This window comes from Danio rerio, chromosome 19 (genome assembly GCF_049306965.1).
Source record: "Danio rerio strain Tuebingen ecotype United States chromosome 19, GRCz12tu, whole genome shotgun sequence".
NCBI lineage: Eukaryota > Metazoa > Chordata > Actinopteri > Cypriniformes > Danionidae > Danio > Danio rerio.
Window position 1 is genome coordinate 25,666,594 of NC_133194.1, and position 26,334 is coordinate 25,692,927.

The following is a 26,334-nucleotide window of genomic DNA, read 5'->3' on the forward strand; positions in this document are numbered from 1 at the left end:
TGGATGGAACGTCTTAAATAATGATTCAAATAATGTTATAACATTAATGTAACATGAGACTGAACTTTGTGAAACCTTTTGAATGCTATTATAACCAGTTATACTATAAGCACTTAGTTCCTCTAGATTAAGTGTGTGACTGAGAAAAAAGTTAATATTTGTTAAATTTTTTATGAAAGGTCTGAGCATTTCTTTCCAATTTTCAAATAAAATAGTTGTTATTTAGAGAGTTTCTTTCCCCAGAAAATGACAAATGTTTTAATTTGTTGTGATTGAAAATCTGGTTTCTTACACTTTTTTCGATTTCTTAACTGTTTTGAAGGAAAATCTTTAGTTAAACCATTTCTAATGTGCTGTATGATAATTCTGAACACATGCTGTCTTTGTGCTATTTGTCATTTTAATTCAAAATAAATCTCTAAATTCACTCTACATTCTCCACACTACTAAATTTAACAGACATGGGCCATCCAACTTCAACTTTTATATACAAATGAGAGTTTCCCAAAGATGCTTAAGACCTCTGAGGTCATTTGAGGAAACTTGTATTACTTACAATAATTCTGATAGCACGTGAAGGCCACATGAAGCCAATAAAATACAATCTTTCCTACATGACTGAATGCATCGTTTGTCTAAGCCCTAAGTTTCCGAGTTTGAGGTGTGTCAGTAAGACAATTTGGCAGACACAATCATTGCAGCATCTGTTCAAGTGCAAAAGAAGTACCATAATTACTCTAGCTATAGTGCAATACATAATGTTTTAATTTATAAAAATGCTTAATGTGTATTCTTCATTCTTCAGTTTGTAGAAGTTGAGGTTAAAAAAACATCTTGCTGTGTTTTTGGAAGAAAAAACACATGGACATCTTTCTCTGATCAAAGTGATTTGAACGCACCATTTGATTTTCTAAACCTAAACCCAAGCAAAAGGTGATTAGCCGAAAAGATTTAATTCTGCCTACAATCAAAAGGTAATGCAATCATGCACCACTGCCTTTAATCAAGAAAATAATCTTTAAGGGCCTAATATAATCTCTTTGTTCGAGTTTTAATTAGACATTAGTAGTCAGAAGGACTTGGACGCCAGTTAGTAGTAAGTAACGCTAACTGTGCTGCATCTTAAAAATCCCATATCAGCATGTGCTGACACACAAAGAGGTTTCTATCTGCTTTCTGGCCACCCAGCTCCAGACTGATCGCTCTCCAAAATTTTTCCCCCTCCGCTAAAGTTTATGGGCTTAAAAATGTGCGGCATACGGTGTTTCCTCCAAGATACAAGACTACTTGGAGTCCGTTAGGAGATCAAAGTATTTTTAGCCTTTCCGTTAATCCACAGAACATGATCTTTCTCTCTCTAATAACTTGGAATTCTTCTCATTCCTGTTGGTGTCTGGCAGAGGGGAACTCAGGAGGCTTCAAACCCACATTGTTCTCGTGCTCAGAGCGCGAGGCCCGCAGAAACGGAGAGCTGTACGGCTGAAGCCAGTGTTTGGCTTGGCTCGCGAAAGAGAGACACTGAACCACCCTGCCTGCCATCTGGCTAAACCGGCCCTTTAAGAATAGAGTACTGAGAAACACAAGAACACATGGCTGCTTTTCTGACAGGACTGTAAAATAACACAACGCGCATTCTCTTGCACCTGCAAGTCATTTCACAACTGAAAAAGATGCCATAAAAAGGCTTGTGCAATAATCAGCTCAGGAATTTAATTTTCACCTGAAAGAAAATTCCACCATGTATTAAGGTCTTTTTTTTTTCTGGTGACATATTATCCATCTTTGAAGTTTCACAATGAGGATTTATGGTAGGCTTTGTTGGAGTTCTGGCTGTTATTTTAGACACTCAATCCAAGAGAAGTAATCATATTTTTCATAAGACATAAATAATTCCGTGTTTGGATTCATCAAGGTTCTCCTATGCATTTTATATCAGTGCATATATTCAACATTCCAAACTTCTTTTTCTGGTTCATCATTCATTGTAATTGTTAAAACGTTGAGTATGAACGCTCTACTTACACTATTTATTTGACAAAATGGTGAGGAATAGAGCATAGATTTGGGACATACCTAATGAGAGACTAGTGATGTCCGTGGGAGACTAGTGATGCCTTGCGAGAGAAAAGTCGAGAGAGAAAGTCACTTCCTAGTGCTACAATCATTAAAGGTACAAGATTTTGCTGTTTTTATTCTTATATTACTCAATCTCCTTTGTTTTATTGCAAAACAATAACAACATGTAAAGCATCTTGTAAAACTTTTTAGTTGATTTGTTTTCTGAAAATGAATTCACAACTAAAAATATATACAAACTATTTTGTTTTTAAAACAAAATCTTCACCTAATTTGACTGCTGGACTTCTCCATGATTGAGGGTGGGAGACACATTTGCAATGTAAAAAACATTAAACTTATTTTTTAGACCCTCATCATACAAAATATGACAGAAAATGATTTTATATAATTTATATGTATAATTTATACTTATAAGTATTTATTTGGGGGCCCTCAGATTTCCAGGGGCCATAAGCAGCTGCTTACCTTTCTTATTGGTTAAATCCGCCCCTGCTTATAGGTAACCATAGGTCGAGGTGGACATGTAGACTCCCACAAAGTTTAATTCTGGCACCTCTACTGTTCAACCTTTATATGCTCCCACTGAGCCAAATAATGAGAAAGAACCAAATCTCCTACCACAGCTATGCTGATGACACTCTGATCTACTTCGCCTTACTAATGACTTCAGCCACATTGACACTTTCTTGGCTCTAAGGGTCAAACAACAAAAAATAAGGTCAAGAAACTTGGTGTTATTCTGGAATCAGATCTAAGTTTCAGTAGTCATGTCAAAACAGTAAGTAAATCAGCAAACTATCATCTCAAAAACATTGCAAGATTTAGATGCTTTGTTTTCAGTAAAGACTTAGAGAAACTTGTTCATTCTTTTATCACCAGTAGGGTGGATTACTGTAATTGACTCCTCATTGGCCTTCTCAAAATGACAGTCAGAAAGTTGCAGCTCATCCAGAATGCTGCGGCCAGGATTCTAACCAGAACCAGAAAATCAGAGCATATCACACCTGTCCTCAGGTCTTTACACTGGCTCCCATTTACATTCAGAGTAGATTTTAAAGAATTATTACTTGTCTATAAATCACTAAATGGCCTAGAACCTCAATACATTACAGATATGCTCACTGAATACAAACTCTACAGATAACTCAGATCTTTAGGATCATATAAACTAAAAATTCCAAGAGTTCAGTCAAAGAAGGGTGAGTTGGCCTTCAGCTACTATGCCCCCCACTGTTGGAATCAGCTTCCCGAAATGATCAGATGTGCTCCAACAGTGGGCACATTCAAATCAAGACTTAAAACACATCTGTTTAGCTGTGCCTTTACTTAATAAGTACTGTGCTACGTCCAATAGATCACACTAATATGTCTTTCTTTTCTTTTTCAGTCTGTTTTTAACACATTTTCATCTGTTTTAATAACTTTTATTATTTGTTCTTATTTTCTTATACTCGTCTCTTTTATTCTTGTTTTTGTAAAGCACTTTGAATAGTCACTGTCTATGAAATGTGCTATATAGATGTACTTGCCTTCAAATTTGAACAATTAAGATTGCATTATTTCTAAAAATGATTCTCTAATGTTTTGTTGTTTTTGTCTTCCTTTTTTTAAACAAAAATCATGCTTAAATATCATTTTGCAGTTGATTTTCATGGTCAGAAAATTAGTACACCACCCTGCAAACATATATAGTACAAATGTTTTGAAAACTACAGTAAAGTTAATAATGCTATGTAGATAACGTAATTAAAAACAAACAAAAGCAAACAACCCAAAAGCAATGAATTTGATTTTTACCAACAATAGGAGAAATTATATGAGGCACAGTGGCTAGCACTGTTGCCTTTTAGCAAGAAGGTAGCTGGTTCGAGTCCCGGCTGGGTCAGTTGGCATTTCTGTGTGGAGTTTACATGTTTTCTTCATGTTCACATGGTTTACTCTGGCTGCTCCCATTTCCCCCAGAGTTCAAAGGCATGCACTATAGGTAAATTGAATAAACTAAACTGGCCGTAGTGTATGAGTGTGTGTGTGAATGAGTGTGGATGAGTGTTTTCCAGTGCTGGGTCGCGAAGGGCATCCACTGCATAAAACATATGCTGCTTTATTTGGCGGTTCATTACGCTGTGCTGACCTCAGAAATAGAGACTAAGCCAAGGAAAATAAATGAATGAATAATTTGGAAAAATCAATTAATGTGAAATTATCCAGTGAAGTTCTTACTAAAGGTAGTTCCCCCAAAAATGAAATGTCTGCCATCGTTTATTGAACCATTTAGGATTCTTTCTTCTGATGAACACAGAAAAAGATATTTTAAGGATTGTTGGTAAATGTCCTTTTTACTTCTATTGTTTGCTATTAGACATATTAATGACTACGAGTTTCCAACATTCTTTACAAGATCATAGATATAATAATCTGCACAATATCTATCTTTTGAGTTCATCAGAAAAAGGTGAGTAAACGGTAAGGATGTTTTTCATTTTTGGGTAAACTATCCCTTTTAGCAAATGTTTATACAGTCTTATGTGTGTGAGTGGCAAGCAGACCTTGCACTTTCCAGAAGCTCTTCAGCTGGTGATTTCACACCAGAGATTTCCCATCCCTTCTCACACAAAGGTTATCGGCAAGGGAATAAGTGTGACTTTGCGTGAACTCTCTCACGTCATTCACTTTAGCACAGGATAGAGGGTTATCGCCTGTTATTTCCCTTGTTCTCCACCAACTCTGATCCTTTGGCCTGGTGTGCCGACATCCCTGACGCATCCTGTACACCTCATTAATCAAAACAATACACTTAAACCTTTACATGACTTAAGCAAGTTTATTAAAAGAGACTTATTCAAATCAATGCTTGTTAATTAGGAAGTGTGATTGTTAGTTCAGCAGAAATCTTTTTAATGGACACAATGTAGACCTCAAGTTTCAGCCAGTATAGACCGCAATAGCACCTCTCTATGGTCATTTGAGGAACATACTGTATAATATTTATATGCAGTTAAAAATCTGAATTATTAGCCTCCCTGTTTTTTTTTCTTTCCCCATTTTTTTTTTAATGGAAAGAAGTTTTTTTTCAACACATTTCTAATCATAATAGTTTTAATAACTCATCTAATAATTGATTTATTTTATCTTTGCCGTGATGACAATAAATAATATTTGACTAGATATTTTTCAAGACACTTCTATACAGCTTAAAGTGACATTTAAAGACTTGACTAAGTTAATTTGGTTAACTTGGCAGGATAGGGTAATTAGGCAAATTATTGTATAACGATGGTTTGCTCTGTAGACTATCGAAAACAAATATAGCTTAAAGTGGCTTATAATTTTGACCTTGACCTTGACCTTTGCTTATTTAGGAATGTGATGGGACCTTGGGACCTTGAACTCTGCTCTGTCGACTTTTGATGTTGAAAATTCAACTCTAGTCTCTAGTCTCAGTTTAACAAAGTGACTTTTATTAGCATTTAAATAGTTGAAATTGAAATAATATAATGTATAAGAAATAATAGATAAATAAATCTGTGAAATAACAGAAAATGTACTGTCAGCCTATTATCAGGTTTTTGTACTGTAACACCAACAAACCATATATCACAATCAACTACTAAAAATGTTAATAAAAGTATCTTTTTCCAACTTTTAAAGGTAAACATCAAAGTTTCATACTGACATTCAAAAGCATTAATAAAAGGGAAAAATAAAAACATTAATCATAAAATAAAGCTGCTAATTTATTGATATTTTACAGTGTGTGTGTGTGTGTGTGTGTGTGTGTGTGTGTGTGTGTGTGTGTGTGTGTGTGTGTGTGTGTGTGTGTGTGTATATGAAGTCAGATTTATTAGCCCCCTTTTCATTTTTTTCTTCTTTTTGAAATATTTCTCAAATTATGTTAAACATAGCAAGGAAGTTTTCACATTATGTCTGATAATATTTTATCTTCTGGAAAAAGTCTTATTTGTATTACTTCGGCTAGAATAAAAATAGTAATTAATTTTTTAAAAAACTTTTTGGGACAAAATTATTAGCCTCTTAAGGCTAATTTATTTTCCGATAGTCTACAGAACAAACCATCGTTACACAATAACTTGCCTAATTACTCTAATCTGCCTAGTTCACCTAACTAACCCAGTTAAGCCTTTAAATGTCACTTTTAGCTGTATAGAAGTGTCTTAAAAAATATCTAGCTAAATATTATTTACTGTCATCATGACAAAGATAAAATAAATCAGTTATTAGAGATGAGTTATTAAAACTATTATGATTAGAAGTATGTTGAAAAAAATATGCCCTCCATTAAACAGAAATTGGGGGAAAAATAAACAGGGGTGCTAATAATTCAGGGGGGCTAATAATTCTGACTTTAACTGTATTCAACATATAAATAGTTTGCAACAATTTTGTTGAGTTAATATATATATATATATATATATATATATATATATATATATATATATATATATATATATATATATATATATATATATATATATATATATATATATATATTAACTCAATAAAATTGTTGCAAACTATTTATATGTTGATTTAAAAAAATAATAATTTTGTAATTTTCAACATTACTTGTTTGTTCAAATTCAGTCCAAATAAATTGTTTACATCCACTTAACTTAAATTTAGTAAATGCAAGGAATCATTTTTGAATATTTTTTTTTCAATGCACCCACCGAGTTTCTTTTTCTGAAACAAAAAAAATATATAAAACCGGGAATCATTGACATACATTCCATGGTAAGAAAAACAAATACTTTGAAAGTCTACGGAAGCTGTACCAGTTTCCAAAAAGAAACTTAAACGGGTTTTGTTAAGAGAAGGGTGAGTAAATGATGAATTTTCAATTTTATGTTAAATATACCTTTAACATGCCTCCCTGGAGTAACATTTAGAACAAAAAGGGGAGATTTGTGAAAGCTGACTAAATAAAAAATAAATATAAAAGAAAAGAAGTTTAGACTTTTCTTTGAACATTTTGTAATTTGTACTTCAGCATCATTTTACAAATAATTTACAATGAAAACAGTTAGTAATTGATTAACTTGTGCTAATAGTGCACCTCAAACTAACTGAAAAAAAAGAAAGAAAGAACATCCAGTACTTGGCCACACTTCATCCTGGCTTTTTTTTTGTATTTGCAATCACAGGAAAACAAAAAATAACTCCTATGGGGATATAAGGATGACTTGTAGTGTTACATCACATTTCTTTAGAAAACATCAATAATTCATTCATTCATACATTCATTCATCCATTCATCCATTCATTCATTTTTTTTTCAGTTAATGCAACAGAGGGAACTACAGCACAGAAAAGCAGAGCTGTATGAGCTATATGATTAAACAAATTATATGCAATTTATGACTGTCTATGGACATGACTGCAAGTGCAGAAATCTGGACATGCACAGACAGGAGATAGATAAAACACAAAACTCAATTAAGGACTTTTACAATATAATTTGTTTATGTCTTCAAGCTGTCTTTTAATAATCATAATCATGTTCATTATGGCAGTCGTTAGCATAGGTAGTCTTTACAATGGTCTGTCAATATATTTTTCACTGTAAAGAAAAAAAAAAGAAAGTTGAATCAACTTAACATTTTAAGGCAACAAATTTCAGGACATCGAGTGAAGTGCAGTAAATGGGTTAAAAGTTCAGTCAACTAAAAAATGTCCTGAAGTTTGATACCTTACAATTTTAAGTTGAGTCAACTTTTTTTTTTTACAGTGAAACATATATTTCTTTCTACAGTGTGCACTATAGAGCAATCAGGGGTAATTTTGGATACTTTCTGGTGTCTGAAATTGCTTGTTATTGAATGACCACTTAATATGGTCCAGATTTCAGAGTACTAAACATTTGTTGTTTTTCTGTCTGATTGGGAATAATTCCGATAGCATTGTCTGTATACTAAAACAATTAAATATGACCCTGGCTGGGCCACAAGACCAGACTGCTGTTGCATGGGTACAGTTTTGGCAGTAGCCAAAATACATTGTATAAAGAGATTTGCAATTTTTCTTAAATGACATAAGAAAATTAAGTAAAGATCAAGTTCCATGAAGACATTTTGTAAATTTCCTTATGTGATTATGTCAAAACCTTTTTTTTTTTTAAATAGAAATATGCATGGTTAAGAACATAATTTGGACAAATTTAAAGATGATTTTCTCATCATTTAGATTTCTGTCGAATCTTCAAATTCCAGATTTTCAAATAGCTTTATTTCAGCCAAGTATTATTATACACATCATTAGAAAGTTTATTTTTTTCCAGCACTGAGATGATGAAATCTTAATGTTCAATAATTTTTGTCACAAATGTCCATAATTCAAGTTACATACTCTAAATGAGCAAATAAAATGGCAAATAAAAGGATTATTGCAATAAAACATTATGAAAACTAAGTACATAATCACAATAATAATAATACTTATTATTATTAGTAGTAGTAGTAATAGTAGAAGTAGTATAGTAGTATAACGTTTCTATGTAAAGAAATAATCATAAATAAATAAAACTAAACATAAATAAATAAATAATCTGCATTTTCTTCATGTGTTTTTCTCTGTGTGTATGTGTGTGTGTGTGTGTGTGTTACTTTCATAATATTATTATCAGCCTGCAAATACATTGTGTTTATTTGAGTTGGTGGGTACAGTGCAGCTGCTGCAGGAAATGTAACTGATCTTTCTGACATGTATAAGATGTCATGATGTTACGTGTGTCACGCTGCACACATAGTTGGGAAATAGTGCTGATGCACGACAGAACATTCTAACGAGTCTTTCTTGGAACACAGCGTACAAATTCACACGCGTGCGTTTGTAAGTGAGAGGAGAAAGTGATAGGCTTTCAGAGTTGTTTTAGTGAGATACCTATCCAACAATCTTTTAACGCTCCCTTAAAAAAACTGTTCATACCGAAACTTAGAACATTCTAATGAATCATGCAAGGTTGAATATAATGGTGTTCAAACAGCAGATAAGGGCAATGCTGACGAAGCCACGCTGATTATATTTTCCCTCTTTCTCTGTTTGTTCTTTCTCATAATCAGAACTGGGAAAAGCATCAAACCATCCTTAACAGAAGGTTGGAATTCAGCCACCATTAAAAAAACAATCCTCCCCTAGAGTTAATAAAATAAAATGTGCCCTTCTGTAATAGTAAATCAAGCATGAATACAAAAAAGGGTGCAATATTTTAACAACAGAGTTATCCTTAAATGCTAATATCATATTTTAAAGCTCAATGCTTTATAACACAATAACTTTTAATCACAAAACAAACTGTAAAGTGTTTATGTAGTTCACAGATATAATGTACACCTTTTTTTTTATTCATTTATAAATATTTTTTGGCTTAGTGCCTTCATTAATCAGGGGTTGCCACAGCGGAATGAACTGTCAACCTATCCAGCATATGTTTTACACAGCGGATGCCCTTCCAGCTGCAACCCATCACTGGAAAACACCAATAGACACTAATTCACAAACATACACTATGGACAATTTTACCCAATTCACTCATAGCGCATGTCTTTGGACTATGGGGGAAACTGGAGCACCTAGAGGATACCTCCACGGACACAAGGAGAACATTCAAAACCTACAGAGAAATTTCAACTGACCCAGCCGAGGCTCGAATTAGCGACCCTCTTGCTGTGGGGCGACAGCGCAACCCCATTTTTTATTACAAAAAAATTATTTGACATTAAAAAATATTACAATAAAAACATGATCTAAGACGTGTGAAGAGATAATGCCAACCATAGAGGACTTCTAGAGGTCTCCAAAATCCTGGACCAGGCCATATCCTGAGCAGATGCTGTGGCGGCCATGGAGAAGCGGAAAGCATGAGATTCCAGAAAGATTCACTAACAGACGAGTCTCTGCATTGATCCCGTGGGGCAGCCTGAACACCCGCTGGTGACTACACCTGCAGCTTCTCAACCATAGAGTTCTCCAGCCTCCGGCGCCTGGACAGCAGCCAAGAAGTTTGGCCAGAGGAGAAATGGTTGTGCCCAACTGAGCCTGGTTTCTCTCAAGGCTTTTTCCTACACTTTCGTCCATTGGTGAAGTTTTATTTCTGTCACGGTCGGTGAGGGGAAAAGGAGCGAGGACTCAAGTGCAAAGAAATAATGGGTATTTATTGATAAAAAAATAAAAAGCAAAACAAACTACCCCGAGGGGGAAAATATTAATAAAACAAATAAACAAACAAACCAACAAACTAGACCGGGCAGGCTGGCAAACTGGAGAACAGGACAAGACAATGACATCTGATGACGAACTGGCACAGAACAGAAAACATGAGGGGATTATAAAGCAAAAAGTAAACTGACACACAAGTGAACATGACAAACTAATAATGAGTTAACAAGGAGGGTGGGACTAGACAATAGACGGGAGAGCGCATGACACAGAGAGATAACACAAGCCATGCGCTCACATAAAACAGGACAAGAACATGCAGCCAATGAGAGAACTCATTAACCGCATGTTCATGACAAGACAAGCACAACACTAAGGCTGCGTCCGAAACCGCCTACTACTCAGTAGATACTGCATTTGAATTTAACCGTACTACTCGGGCGTTAGAAAAGTATGTTCTATCCAGTATGAATGTGAAAAGTATGAATGGAATTCAGACGTACTACATCCGTCACGTGACCTACCTGCGTCAGTTGCGTCGCTTTACTTCCATTTATAAATTTGCTTGCGGGGCATCATGGGATACGCACTCCGGAATCTCACCGGAAGTAGTAAGTCATCGGTGTACTCGCATACTGATTTTCGAATTCTATGAATTCGGACATACTACTCGGCTCGCATACTGATTTTGGCGTACTATATAGTATGGAAGTATGTGGTTTCGGACGCAACCTAAAGCACACGACAAAAGCACGTGGCCACAATGTAAACACATAGCCACGTGCTTTGAAAGATGCAAGACACGAGCACACGATGAATAAAAACACTCACCGTGCGCTCACACACGCAGCGTGCATGCTTTATCCCAGCGGCGACCAAAACCGAAACCAACAAGACTGAGACGCTGGAAATGAAACACCACCCTGCAGACAGACGAAAACACAAACACGAGTACAAGCGCGCGCGTGTCGGAGGGACGCAGAGCCCGTGCGGCTGCATCAAGCAGGAGCGCTCACGCTCTGCGCACACCCACGGAGGCGCGCGCACACACGGAGACAAACACAATGACAGAAACACGTGCTCGACCCAAGAAAACGTGAGCCGAGCACAGAAGGACAGGACTAGACATGACTAGTGTCCGGATTCTGCCACCAAAACAAGAATTTACATGACCAGAGTGGCAGAACCCTGACAGTTTCTCGCCACTGGCTTGCTTGGTTTGGGACTTGTGGAGCTGCACATCAATGGATTTGGTCCTTATTGTTTGGACTTTCAGCAGTGAAAATTAAACCGCACTGAAATGAACTGAACTGAACTTCAACTCTGAAAACTGTAGTGACATTTTCAATTTACTAGAACTTCTATGTTAAGCTGTTTTGACACAATCTACATTATACAAGTGCTATATAAATAAAGATGAATTTAATTGATTTAAATTGAATGTCAAATATGAACGTCCTTAAATGCCAAATATGTTTTAAAACTCAATAGCTTTATGTTTTTTAATCACGGAAATTACTGTAAAGTGTTCACATAGTAAATAAAATGCACACTAGTAAATAAAATGCACACTCTTTTGAAAATTTAAAAATACAGTATTTAACTGTAATATGAACTGTGTTTTACTGTAGGACAGTTATGTGGTATGTTTCCGCATTGTAAAATTGCAATGTGAAAATTGCATTTACAGTAAAGATACACAATACTAAAATATACAGCAAGATAAAAGGTGCAGTAAACATAAATAGGGTATTTTTTTTTTTTTTATTGTGTTTTTGACAAAAGGTACAGTGTCAGGGTTCTGCCACTTTGGTCTTGTAAATTCTTGTTTTGGTGGCAGAGCTCTGATACTACTCAGGTCTGGTCCTGTTTCTGTCTTTGTGTGCGCGCGCGCCGTCGTGGGTGTACGCAGAGTGTGCGCGCTTCTGCTTGACGCGGCCGCGCGCGCACTCTGCGTCCCTCAGACGCGTGCGCTCTTGTACTCGTGTTTGTGTTTTCGTTTGTCAGCAGTGTGGTGTTTCATTCCCAGCGTCTCAGTCTTGTTGGTTTCGGTTTTGGTCGGCGCTGGGATGAAGCATGCACGCTGCGTGTGTGAGCGCAAGGTGAGTGCTTTCATTCATCGTGTGCTCGTGTCTTGCGTCTTTTGTCAAAGCACATGGCTCGGTGTTTACATTGTGGTCACGTGCTTTTGTCGTGTGCTTCAGTGTTGTGTTATGTGAGCGCATGGCTTGTATTGTCTCTCTGTGTCATGCGCTCTCCCGTCTATTGTCTAGTCCCACCCTCCTTGTTAACCCATCATTAGTTAATTGTGTTCACCTGTGTGTCAATTTACTTTTTGCTTTATAATCCCCCTCATGTTTTCAGTCCTTTGCCAGTTCGTCATCACATGTTGTTGTTTAAACCCTTGTCTTGTCATGTTTCCAGTTATCATCGTTGCCAGCCTGCCCAGTCCTGTTTGTATGTATTTGTTTTGTTAATGTTTTCCCCCTCGGGGTAGTTTATTTTGCATTTTATTTTATTTTTATTATTTAATAAACTCCCATTTATTCTGCACTTGAGTCCTCGCTCCTTTTTCCCCATTTCCCCTCACCAACCCTGACAGAACGAACTGGCCAAATTAGAGGACTCAGCGGAAATGGGACTATTTCTGCGCCCAGCTTGCTCCCAGCAAGAAGGACCCATCGACCAACCCCCAGCCAGAGGACTGTCTCACAGGCAGAACCATCGCCCCTTTGGCATCTACGCCGAGGATCTTCTCGAGGCAGTCCGGGGGCTTGGGTTCAGTGAGACCACCCTCATCCACATCTTTCTGGCTGGATTGGATGAGCCATTCGATTGGGAGGAGCTGGGTGATATCGGGACATGGACGTATTGGGAGGTGGTGGACTATTCCTGTCTGAGGATGGAGAGGGAGATCCTGGAGGGGGAATGGACCCCTCTCACCACCACCACCAGCACCATCTCCCAGTCCATGTCCTCCCCCCAAGGGTTAACCCGCACCCAAAAGCGGAGGCGGAAGAGAAAGGCCTCTTCTGCGAGGGTTGCTCCAGCCCCTGAGCGCCCTCCAGTGTCGGCTCCAGCCCCTGAGCGCCCTCCAGTGTCGGCTCCAGCCCCTGAGCGCCCTCCAGTGTCGGCTCCAGCCCCTGAGCGCCCTCCAGTGTCGGCTCCAGCCCCTGAGCGCCCTCCAGTGTCGGCTCCAGCCCCTGAGCGCCCTCCAGTGTCGGCTCCAGCCCCTGAGCGCCCTCCAGTGTCGGCTCCAGCCCCTGAGCACCGCTCAGTGCCGGTCCCAGTCTGGCTCCTTGCCCTGCCGGCACCACCCAGACGTCTTTCCCTGCCGGCCCCAGCCCGGCTCCTTGCCCTGCCGGCACCACCCAGACGTCTTTCCCTGCCGGCCCCAGCCCGGCTCCTTGCCCTGCCGGCACCTACCAGACGTTTAGCCCTGCCGGCCCCAGCCCGGCTCCTTGCCCTGCCGGCACCACCCAGACGTCTTGCCCAGCCGGCCCCAGCCCGGCTCCTTGCCCTGCCGGCACCACCCAGACGTCTTTCCCTGCCGGCACCACCCAGACGTCTAGCCCTGCCGGCCCCAGCCCGGCTCCTTTCCCTGCCGGCACCTACCAGACGTTTAGCCCTGCCGGCCCCAGCCCTGCTTTTTGCCCTGCCGGCCCCAACCAGACGTCTTGCCCTGCCGGCCCCAGCCCGGCTCCTTGCCCTGCCGGCACCACCCAGACGTCTTTCCCTGCCGGCACCACCCAGACGTCTAGCCCTGCCGGCCCCAGCCCAGCTCCTTTCCCTGCTGGCACCTACCAGACGTCTAGCCCTGCCGGTCCCAGCCCGGCTCCTTGCCCTGCCGGCCCCCCACAGACCTCTGGTCTTGTTTCCCCTCATAGACACTCCCTGGGTCGTCCCTCCTGCCCCTCCCTGGTGTTCCTTTCCTCCACCCTGGACGGACCCTCCGGCTCCACCCTGGTTCCCTGCTAGGGCTCTCGACCCGCTGGACCCACCCTGGACAGTTCCTCCGGTTCCACCCTGGACTGATCCTCCCTTGTCTTGCCCTCCCATCCCTCCCTTGTTTGTCGTTTTGGGTCTGGCTTGGCTTCCCTCCCTCCCCCCCTTCATGTCGTTTTGCCTGTTCACCTCCCTGTCTTGTGTCTGTTGATGTTGCCTGTTTTGTTGTCTTGTAGTGTTTCTTGTCTGTCTTGTACCTTGTTGGATGTTCCCTTTAGGGACGCCAGGTGGCGTCCCTTTTGGGGGGGGCTAGTGTCAGGGTTCTGCCACTTTGGTCTTGTAAATTCTTGTTTTGGTGGCAGAGCTCTGATACTACTCAGGTCTGGTCCTGTTTCTGTCTTTGTGTGCGCGCGCGCCGTCGTGGGTGTACGCAGAGTGTGCGCGCTTCTGCTTGACGCGGCCGCGCGCGCACTCTGCGTCCCTCAGACGCGTGCGCTCTTGTACTCGTGTTTGTGTTTTCGTTTGTCAGCAGTGTGGTGTTTCATTCCCAGCGTCTCAGTCTTGTTGGTTTCGGTTTTGGTCGGCGCTGGGATGAAGCATGCACGCTGCATGTGTGAGCGCAAGGTGAGTGCTTTCATTCATCGTGTGCTCGTGTCTTGCGTCTTTTGTCAAAGCACGTGGCTCGGTGTTTACATTGTGGTCACGTGCTTTTGTCGTGTGCTTCAGTGTTGTGTTATGTGAGCGCATGGCTTGTATTGTCTCTCTGTGTCATGCGCTCTCCCGTCTATTGTCTAGTCCCACCCTCCTTGTTAACCCATCATTAGTTAATTGTGTTCACCTGTGTGTCAATTTACTTTCTGCTTTATAATCCCCCTCATGTTTTCAGTCCTTTGCCAGTTCGTCATCACATGTTGTTGTTTAAACCCTTGTCTTGTCATGTTTCCAGTTATCATCGTTGCCAGCCTGCCCAGTCCTGTTTGTATGTATTTGTTTTGTTAATGTTTTCCCCCTCGGGGTAGTTTATTTTGCATTTTATTTTATTTTTATTATTTAATAAACTCCCATTTATTCTGCACTTGAGTCCTCGCTCCTTTTTCCCCATTTCCCCTCACCAACCCTGACATACAGTACATTAAAGGTATTCAATTACAAAGGTATTTTCGTTTTTTTTTTTTTTTTTTTGAACCATACATAAATTGAAAAAAAGAAAAGACAAATTGACATAATAAAAAAAAAAAAAAAAAATAAATAAATAAATAAATAAATTGATGAAAAGGAAATGCATTAAATAAAAAAAATATATATATATTAATAATAATAAAAATGAAAATAAAATAAATTTACAGAAAAAATAAATAAATGAAAAAATAAATAAATAAGTAAATTAAATAAAAAAAATAAAATAAAATAAAAAGGTGGGTGGGGGTGGGGTTGGGAATTTATGGTTGGAGGAGTACATTAGTCTCAATATGAATTATTAGAGGGTCCCATGTTTTGAAAAATTTTTTGGTTGATCCTCTGAGAAAATATTTAATTTTTTCTGTTTTCAAAAATAGCATTACATCACTAAGCCAAAGTGACAGTTTAGGTGGCATTGGTGATTTCCACTCCATAAGAATTCTTCTTCTAGCTATTAATGTTACAAAGGCAAAGGCGTTTTCTATTTCTTTAGCTAAATGGATGTCCTCATTTGTTACTCCAAAAATAGCCATTTCCGGATTTGGTTGAATTCTTAAATTGAAGGCTGAGTTTAAAATTTCAAATATTGAAGACCAAAATCGTCTCAGTTTGTCACATGACCAGAACATATGGGTCAGGTCTGCCTTGCATGAGTTGCAACGATCGCATGTTTCATCTATATTGGGGTAGATTTTGGCCAGTTTGGTTTTGCTGTAGTGAATACGGTAAAGAATTTTCATCTGAATCAGATTAAGACGTGCACATGATGAAGTCTTGTTTATAATTTTAACTGCTTTATCCCAAGTTTCTTCAGAAATGTTAATTCCTAGTTCTTCTATCCATTCCATTTTAATCTTCTCTAATGTTGTGTTATGGAATGTCATAATAAGGTTATACATTTTGGAAATGAGACCTTTGGGGTGTACAGGGGTCTTTAAAATTAGATCCAGTCCAGATTCAGCAGGCATTTGAGGGAATACAGAGCACTGGGTCTGAACAAAGTGGCGAACCTGGAGGTATCGAAAAAAGTCTGATTTTTGAAGATTAAATTTTTTACTCATGTCATTGAAATTGGCAAAAATATTATCAATGAAAAAATCTCTACATGTAAGTATGCCCAGGTCCTGCCATTTCTTAAAAGTAGCATCTAGGTTGGCTGCTGGAAAAAGATGATTATTGCATATGGGGGTTTCTAAAGAAAAGTCTTGGAATTGAAGTGCTTGTCTAAATTGATTATATATTTTGAGGGTCGAAATTACCACTGGACTCGAAGAATATTGTGATGGTGAGAAAGGTGTCTTCATTGTAATAAGTGCTGGTAGGGAAGTTGATTTGCAAGACTTAGCTTCTGCTTTACACCATTCTGTATGTGGGAACTTTAACCAATAGATTATTTTCTGTAAATTTGCTGCCCAATAGTAGTTTAACAGATTTGGAAGAGCCAGTCCTCCATCTCCTTTAGGTCTTTCGAGAAAGTCTCTGCGTATTCTTGGCTTTTTGCCACCCCATATAAAGGAAGACAGTAGTCTATTGGTCGACTGAAAAAAAGATTTTGGCAAGAAAATTGGGAGGCTTTGAAATAAGTACAATAATCTGGGTAGTACATTCATTTTAACACAATTGACTTTACCTGCTAAAGACAAATAAATAACATTCCATCTTTGGAAATCTAATTCTAGTTTTTTAAGTATAGGACTATAATTTGCTTTGAATAAATCTGTGTATGAACGGGTAATATTAATTCCTAAGTATTTAAATCCCGATTTGGAGAAACAGAAGGGTAAGTCAGTATCTGCAATTTTAACTGCCATATTATTTATAGGGAAGCATATACTTTTAGAGAAGTTTAATTTATAACCTGAAAAATTGCCGAATTCTTTTAATATTTTATCAATTTCAGAGATGCATGATAGTGGGTCAGTTATATATAATAACAGATCATCAGCATACAAAGAGACTTTATACTCTACACCCATTCTTTTAATACCCCTGATGGATTGTGATGATTTGAGTATTGTTGACAATGGTTCTATAGCCAAAATAAATAGCAAAGGGCTAAGGGGGCATCCTTGTCGTGTTCCTCTAGACAAGGAGAAATATTGAGACACTATTTTATTAGTGAGTACGGCTGCTTTTGGTTGATGATAAAGCAAGCGCATCCAAGAAATAAATTTTGAGCCGAATTCGAATTTGTGCATTACAGCAAATAAGTATTTCCACTCGACTCTGTCGAATGCCTTCTCTGCATCTAGAGAGATAATCACTTCAGAACTATCCTCTGATGCAGGAGAGTGCACAACATTGAGGAGGTTTCTGATGTTAATGAATGAGTGGCGTCCCTTTATAAAGCCTGTCTGGTTTTGTTAAATTATTTCTGGTATTATGTTCTCTATTCTTGAGGCTAACAATTTAGATAGAATTTTGACGTCAACATTTAGTAAGGAAATGGGTCTATAAGAGCTACAGTAAAGGGCATCTTTATCTGGTTTCAGGAGAACTGTAATATGGGCCTGTGTAAGGGTTGGAGGTAATTTGGTTTGTTCAAACGAGTGGTTAAACATATTTAACAGTAAAGGGCATATTTGTGAGGAAAATTTTTTGTAAAACTCAATGGGAAATCCATCTGGTCCAGGGGTTTTACTACTCTGCATAGCTTTAATTGAATTTTCCACTTCTTGAAGTTGTAAAGGTTCATCCATGTTCTTTCTTTGATCCATTTTAACAGTGGGTAGATTAATATTAGATAAAAATGTTGACATGGGACTGTCTTCTTGTGGGAATTCTGAGGTGTACAGGTCAGAGTAATATTTATAAAAAATATTATTTATTTCTTGTGGGTCTACTGTAATGTCTTGTTTTGTATTCTTAATCTTTGGGATGAGCCGAGATGCCGATTTACTTTTTAATTGTTGGGCGAGAAGACGGCCTGCTTTATCGCCGTGTTCATAAAATCTAGCACGTGCAAAAAATAAGTTACGTTCTGTTTTTTCAGTTGATAATAATTCATATTTTGTCTTTAAACTAAGTTTTTCTCTATACAGTTCGGGTGTTGGGGTATCAGCATACTGGCGGTCGATTTTCTGTATTGATTCAATAAGTTTCTCCTCAGTTTGTTTCCTCTCCTTATTACGCGAGGTTGAGTATGATATTATTTCTCCCCTTATTACCGCCTTAAACGTTTCCCATAATAGTGACGGTGATATCGAGTCTGATTTATTATTTATTAAAAAATTGTCAATTGCACGAGATATGAATTTGCAAAAGTTTGAGTCTGAGAGTAAGGTTGTGTTTAGCTTCCATACTGGTCTTGTTGTATAGTTATATGAAAAACAAATATCAAAAATTACAGGGGCATGATCGGATTCAATAATAGTTGAGTATTCTATGTTTTTTATTGCCGGGATAAGTCTTTTATCAGCAAAAAATAATCTATCCACGAATACGTCTGGTGAACATGTGAAAAACATGAGAATACCTTTTTATCTGGAAATAAAAACCTCCATGGATCTATGCAGCCAATCTGATTCATATATCCGGCAAATATTTGAGACATTTTTAAAAGAGGTACAATTTTAGGGTTGGAACGGTCCATAGTTGTATCCATTACACAATTCAGATCTCCACCAAGTATGAGATGGAAAGAGTTTAAATCTGGTAACAAGGAAAAAAGTTTTTTCACAAAGTTAACGTCATCCCAGTTGGGTGCGTAGACACTGACCAAGACAACTGGTACCTCAAAAAGGTGCCCGGATACAATAATATATCGTCCTTGAGGGTCTGAAATAGTTTCAGATGCAATGAATTGTATTTTTTTGTGGATTATGATTGCAGCTCCCCTTGTTCTGTGATTAAAGCTGGAGTGATAAATCTGACCAACCCAATTTTTCCTAAGTCGATTATGGTCTTCAATACGCAAGTGAGTTTCCTGTAGACAGGCTATTTCTGTTTTTAATTTTTTAATATGTGTAAATATGCGAGTTCTTTTCACTGGTCCGTTTAACCCTCTAACATTCCAGCTAACAAAGCGTACTGCTGAACTTTTTGTGTTTTCTTTATCGCCTGTGTTTGCCATTTTTATTCAACAGCTATGTACCCAAACTTTGTATATTGGGTGTGGGTTGGGGAGTTGGGGAGAAAAAAAAAAAAAAAACTTATAATAAAAATAACGAGATAACGTGGTTGAACCTTGGTAAACAACAAAAACTATAATACAATCTAGATTTGCCCTTTGAACAATGACAAACCGCAGTTCACAAACTTCTCTCTGCTCCCGATATTCCAAGTCTATGTGCTTCTATTCTCCTCAAAGCTCCCAAAGTAATATAAGTTAGGCATAAAGTGACCAATCAAACTTACAAATAAATGTGTTTAAGTACTGTTAATAAATACAGTGCTGCATAATAAAAATAAATAAAAATAAAGTATCTGCAGATCTTAAATAATAATAAGACAGTTTCCCTTAATAATAAAGTTAGATAAAACATATCTCAACTTACTGCGGAATTGTTCAACGCGGATATCTATTTATATTAAACAATCTGCATAGCAGCCCAGTTAAATATATTATGTATCTTACAAGTTCAGTGTCTGAAAGTCAACGTGATCCTTCATCAGTTCACAGTGTTTGTGAAGTCAAGAGTTATTATGTGTAGCAATCCGCTGGTCGAAAAATTGCTGCGCTTTCTCTGGCGTATCGAAAAGGAATGTTTGTTCTTCATAATGAACTCGTAGCCGTGCAGGATGCAGTAACTGGAATCGTACCTTTTTTTGATACAGCAGTTGTTTGACATCTTTGAACATGGCACGCTTTCTGGCGAGATCGGCGGAGATGTCAGGATAAATCCTCAAAGTCGAGCCCTTGTATTTTACCTCATTCTGCCTGGCCCATCTTAATGCTTTTTCTTTCTCTTGAAATCTGTGAAAACACACGACAAGTGGTCGAGGAGGTCGGCCATCCTGTGGTTTTGGACCGAGCGAACGGTGTGCTCGTTCCAATTCTGGAGGTTTTTCGAAGACTTCTTCACCCATGATTTCCATTAGCATCTCGGACACAAATTTAACAGTCGGCTGACCTTTCTCGCTGTTCTCCGGGATATTTAAAATCCTGAGATTTGCTCTCGGCGACCGGTTTTCCAAGTCGTCCACTCGATCCAATAGTGTCGTGTTTTGCTCTTTCAGGGCTTTAATAGTTTTTTCGGCCGCAGCCAGCGCTGAAAAGTTTTCGCTCGCGAGTGTCTCTGTGGCGCTTAAGCGAGACTGGAAACTCGCCATCGTTTCCGTCAAGGCATTGACCGATGTCTGAAGAGACACTATTGATTCTTGAATCAGAGCTGAGATGTCTTCTTTTATCGAGGTTCGTTGCTTTGTTAGTTCTGCTACGAGTTGGCTCATTGTTATGCCGTTATCGTCTTCTTGGGTTTCTTCGGATTTGGCCGCGGTAGCCATCGTGGCTAATTTGCTAGCCACGCTGGTTCTCGTCGTTGGCGGGGCATTTGCGGCTGATTTATTCTTGCTCATCATGTAGTCTCGACACGTTCGTGTTAAGCACCGTTTTAACACTTAAAAAAACGTTTTAGATTATTTAAATGCCACTATTTAAAGTTATATTATCAGAAATGATCGGGAGCTCTGTTGATAGGCGTCGTCTTCTCACATTGCCAAACCGGAAGTCCCATAAATAGGGTATTTTTTATTGTGATAATTGATTTACAGTAAATTTTTCAACAGGAAACTGTGAACAGTGTATATTTATTACAATACACTAAATCTGGTCAAAAAATGCTATTTTTAATACCTGACTGTCCTCAAATGCTAATATCTTATTTTGAAGCACAACAGCTTTATAGGACAATGATTTACAATCACAAAAACAACTGTAAAGTGTTCATACAAGTAAAAATATATTACACACTTTACATATATGGTCAAAATAGCTATCTTTTTATCAAGCCCTACACTGTAAACAGTCAACTTTATCAAATTAAATGAGTGTAATTAACTCAAAATTTACTGAAAGTTAATTCGACTCATTTGAAAAGAGTTTTGAACTCAGTGTTGAAGGTAATGAGCTAATTAAATACCTCATTATTTCAACTTAAAACTAATTTCACAGTTCTCATATGGATTAGTTTTTTTAACTCAAATGGTTTGTAGCAATCAGTTTCCTCAAACAGTTTGAGTTGCCTTAACTTATAGAGTTTTACAGTACTCTCTTGGTTTGAGTTCTCTTCATTTATTGGGTTTTACTGTGATGGAACTCAATGATATATAGCAGATCTACATTCAGTCATTTAGAACTGGCTCGAGAGCTTATAGAGTACCACTCACGATAACAGAGAGCCAATTGACTTGACTATTTTGACCAATATTTTGGCCGCCTATTTTCAAGGAACCCTCTACAAAATTTTGTAAATTATTGAATTACTTTACAATGGGGCTTTACAGAATTTGCAACAGGAAACCTTGCTAATTGCCTTACGAGACTCTTGTTCATGACTCCTGGGTCATGTGCTCGTCATATAGGACATCCTGCCAGATTTAAACTTTTGTTAAGATTGAAAGGATCTATGGAGTTAATGTTAATGAATTAAAGACAATCTTGTATTAAAACTAAAGCAGATGTATCTTTGAATAATATGAAATAGTTTTCCCTAATATACTGTGTTTATTCTAACCAAGCAGGTTAATCAATGTGTTGTTTTAATCCTTATAGCAGATAAAACCTTCTGTACATGTCAATCTGGATTTGAACTTTGCTTTCTCTTTCGTTTCTGACAGCGTTTTCTATCTTTTCTTTCTGACAACTTTCAGATTTGTCTCCAATTAGTAGCCTCACTTGTTTACTGCCACCTGCCCTTCGTTCCTGCTGATTGCTGGTTCTATATCTGAGGGTGTTTCGCTTCCCCTCTAGCCAGAGTGTTGGGTTCCATGCAGCTTTCTAGTTTGTCTGTTGCTTGTTTAATCTCTGTGTTCTCTGTCCAGTTCTCTGGAACCTTTTTGGATTTGGGCTGGCCTGCTGGAGAATTGATGCTCTGCCTTGCCAATGCCCTTTTCCTGTATTACCAGGCCTGGACCAAAGACTTGCTTCATTTTTTTTGACTGAAACGTAGCCCACTCCTGATTTTCTTTATCATGTAGTGCTACTAATTTTTGGTGGATTTTATTCTATGTTGTGACTTGCCTGTGGTCCATTCTTCAGTTTATTTTTACTTTAATCCCAGATCTGTTCTGAATCTCAGCAAGTCACTGAGTCTTTTTCTATTTGCTTAATTAAAAACCTATTGAATTGAACTCTGCTTTTGGGTGCTTTTTACAGACACCCTTGACAGTATGTGTTTAAAATGTATAATGTCTGGCACAAAACAACAGCTCCAAAAAATTGCAATCCTATGGTGTAAATGGAAAAAAAAACTAGTTGTACAAACATTGTTCATCTTGTAACATTTGATGTAAGATAAGCTGTGGACACACTAGAGTTTGCGTTTGTGCGAAATTTTGTCGTACGACGCTGTGAAAAAGGGTGGGATTAAACAAGATTATTAGACATTAAAGCAAGCGAATGCTCCTTGTTTTAAATTTCTGTCCAGAGAGGTCATGTTTTGATACTCGATTGGTCTCATGCAGTCAAGTGATGCGATTTCTCAAGTCAGAGTTCACCAAGCTTGAACTTTGCTCTGCAGCAACATCGGAAACTTGAAGCATAACCTTGCGTTTCCGGTTTGACGCGTTCGCGTGCGTATGAATGGAAGTCTATTGGAGGAAAAGTTTAGTGGAACCGCAGCTTTAGTTACAAACCTACAAAAGGTTTCACCACATAAAATTAACAAGCTGTCTGTTAGTGATTGACCCTTGGTACGCCGGTACAGGGTGTGGCCCCGCCTTCCATGGTAAGCATTCATTGGAAGACAGTGCCATAGGGATGCATCAAACCAGGCCACTTAAAAACGCCCTGCAGCAGTAAAACATTGCTTTTGTGCATTAGCTTGCTTGCACTAGCTGTGGTCGCTGCTGCCTTTTGCCCTGCCCGGACAATGGGCTGCCAGATGATTGGGACACCACAAACTCAATCCCACCGTGAGTAAATCCCAAAGATGTCACCGAAGCTTGTCACCAGCCAATCAGGAGCAGCGTGCTTCCCCAAGACCAGCACGGTAAGGGAAACGTAAGTCCTCAGCAAAAGCAGAAGCAGGGCCGCTGCTGGCCAAAAAGGTGCCCTATGTAAAATTTTACTGCAGTGCCCCCACAGAGGACCAAAAACACACAAACATATGTAGTAATAAACATGTTTCTTTATTTATATACATATAAACACTCAAAATTATACTTAAACATTCAATTATTTGCAATTTAAAACAATAGTTTACAAAAAACAAACATTGACATGTCTTCTGCAGAAGCATACTTAAATTCAAACATTTACAAAAGGTAAGGAATAAAACCCTATCTAAAACCCTCTCTGTACTTGAAAAGATGGACAGTTTTTAGTGCTGCATCCTGTGTCTGTATCTGCACAGCTGTTAGTGCCTTTGGAGCAGTGCTGGATGCCACCTCATCTTCTTTTGTGACAAATTTCAGCATTGAACCTCCATGTAAAATTCATTCATTCCTTTTCTTTTCGGCTTAGTCTCTTTATTAATCTGGGGTCGCCACAGCGGAATAACCTGCCAACTTATCCAGCATATGTTTTTACACAGTGGATGCCCTTCCAGCCTCTCCATGTATACAGAAGAAATTAGTAATTTAAAGAAAACTCATGGCATGCTATTAAAGCAATGGGTTAGCCGAACACTCTTCAAAATGTGTCTAAACTACAACCAAAATGTAGATTTAACTTGCACTATAATCTATGGTGACAAAAACTGACCCTTACTGTCAGTATAAATCAAATACATTTGCAGTTTTTAAGAATGGTCTGTGGTGCATGTCAAGGCGGCAGTCTTGGTGGACACCTGAAGTAAGGGATGAAGGAGTCCAACAGGGCCTCGTTGGCTTGTAGGTCGCCCGAGGCAGCTGACAGGTACCGGCAGGCCAAGTGTGCTGCAGCATGGGTAGTTGTGGAAGAAAACTCCTTGATGTATCGCTCTAAAGAGCGGTTACCTTGTTTTACTGCACAATACGATCATCTGCTGGATCCATCGGGAGTTCGTCGTTCTGTCACGTTTGGCAGATAAAAACAGGAACAAAAAGGGTGTAGGATCCAAGTGCAGTTTTAATGATCTATTGTGCAGTGACAGAGAACCAAAAAATAAAAAAATCAAAGGAATAAAATATCAAATAAACAAACAAACAAGGAACTAAAACAGATTAAACTAGTGTGTGTGTGTGTGTGTGTGTGTGTGTGTGTGTGTGTGTGTGTGTGTGTGTGTGTGTGTGTGTGTGTGTGTGTGTGTGTGTATATATATATATATATATATATATATATATATATATATATATATATATATATATATATATATGTGTGTGTGTGTGTGTGTGTGTGTGTGTGTGTACAAAGTTTATATGTATGGTGTGTATTTGTATGCAGTGTATCATGAGTGCATATGTATGGAGTGTCATGCATATAGAGTGCATCATATTTGTGTCATGGTTGCAGGTGCATGCGCTCTTTCTGTCTTGTTTGTTATTGTCACGTGAGGTTGTTGTGCCTTTCACATGTCAGGTTGTGTTTGTATGGTTATCATATGGACTTGGATCAGCTGTTCTAATTAGCAGTCGCAACTGTGCATACTCAGCACTTCTATATTAAGAGCTGGATCCAGCTCCTTATTGTCAGTTCATTACTTGTGTGTGTTCATGTTGTCTCTGTGTTTTGCCAGAATCCTTGTCAGTTTGTCTGAACTTTCTGATCTGATCTGTGCTGTGTCTGCATTTCCCTTGTTCTGGTTCTAGTTGCACCATTGATCTTCACCTTGTTATTTTGATTACTTATTAAATCACTTGCAGTTGAAATCACCAGACTTTGTCCATTGATTCATCTGATTGTGACAATGTGTGTATGCATAGAGTGGGGGTTATCAACTTCCAGTAGCTCAGGTGGAAACATGATTCACCTCACACGCCAGAGACTCAGGTTCTGTTGGGTTCTAGAGCCTGACAGGAGTGTATATGTATAGAGAGACTATATGTATTTGTATAGAATGGATCATCTGTGTATACGTATGGAGTGTACCATGTGTGTATTTGTATGGAGTGTATCGTGTGTATGTATGGAGTGAATCGTGTGCATATGTATAGAGTGTTTCATGTGCATATAAATGGAGTGTATCGTGTGTATGTATGGAGTGTATGGAATGTATCATGTGTATGGAGCGTATCATCTGTGTATATTTATGAAGTGTGCTCATTTATGGAGTGTATCATGAGTGCAAATGTATGGAGTGTATTTGTATAGAATGTATCATGTTCAACTCCCAGTAACTTCAAGTTCAAGTCGTCAGAGACCCGAGATCTATCCCAGATGCTGGCAGGAGTGTATCATGTGTGTAAACGTATGAAGTGTATGTATGTATGTATATGTATGGAGTATCATGTGTGCATGTGTATGGACTGTATATGTATGGAGTGTATCATATGTGTATATGTACAGAGTGTTTCATGTGTGTATTTGTATGGAGTTTATCATGTGTGTGTATATGTATGGAATATACACAGATGATGTGTATTTGTATATTTGTATGGAGTGTATAATGTGTGCATTTATATGGAATGTATCATGTGTATGTATGAAAAGTGTTTGGCTTATCATGTGTGCTTATGTATGGAAAGTATCATGAGTGTATGGAGGGTATCAAGTGTGCTAATATATGGAGTGTATTATGTATGCATATGTACAGAATGTATGGAGTGTATCATGTGTGATAATATATGGAGTGTATCATGTATGCATATGTACAGATTGTATGGAGTGTATCATGTGTGTATGTATAGAGTGTAGGGAATGTATTGTGTATGGAGCGTATC

At 38.4% G+C, this 26,334-nt stretch overlaps 1 long non-coding RNA gene across 1 annotated transcript; it reads left to right on the forward strand.

Annotated features, from left to right (window-relative positions):
* Positions 1 to 10,791: 10,791 nt before the first annotated feature.
* Positions 10,792 to 22,665, forward strand: LOC141379206 (uncharacterized). The gene is made up of 2 exons (XR_012395313.1): positions 10,792 to 12,000; positions 21,057 to 22,665. It is a non-coding gene; the product is annotated as an uncharacterized lncRNA (long non-coding RNA).
* The last annotated feature ends 3,669 nt before the right edge of the window (positions 22,666 to 26,334 follow it).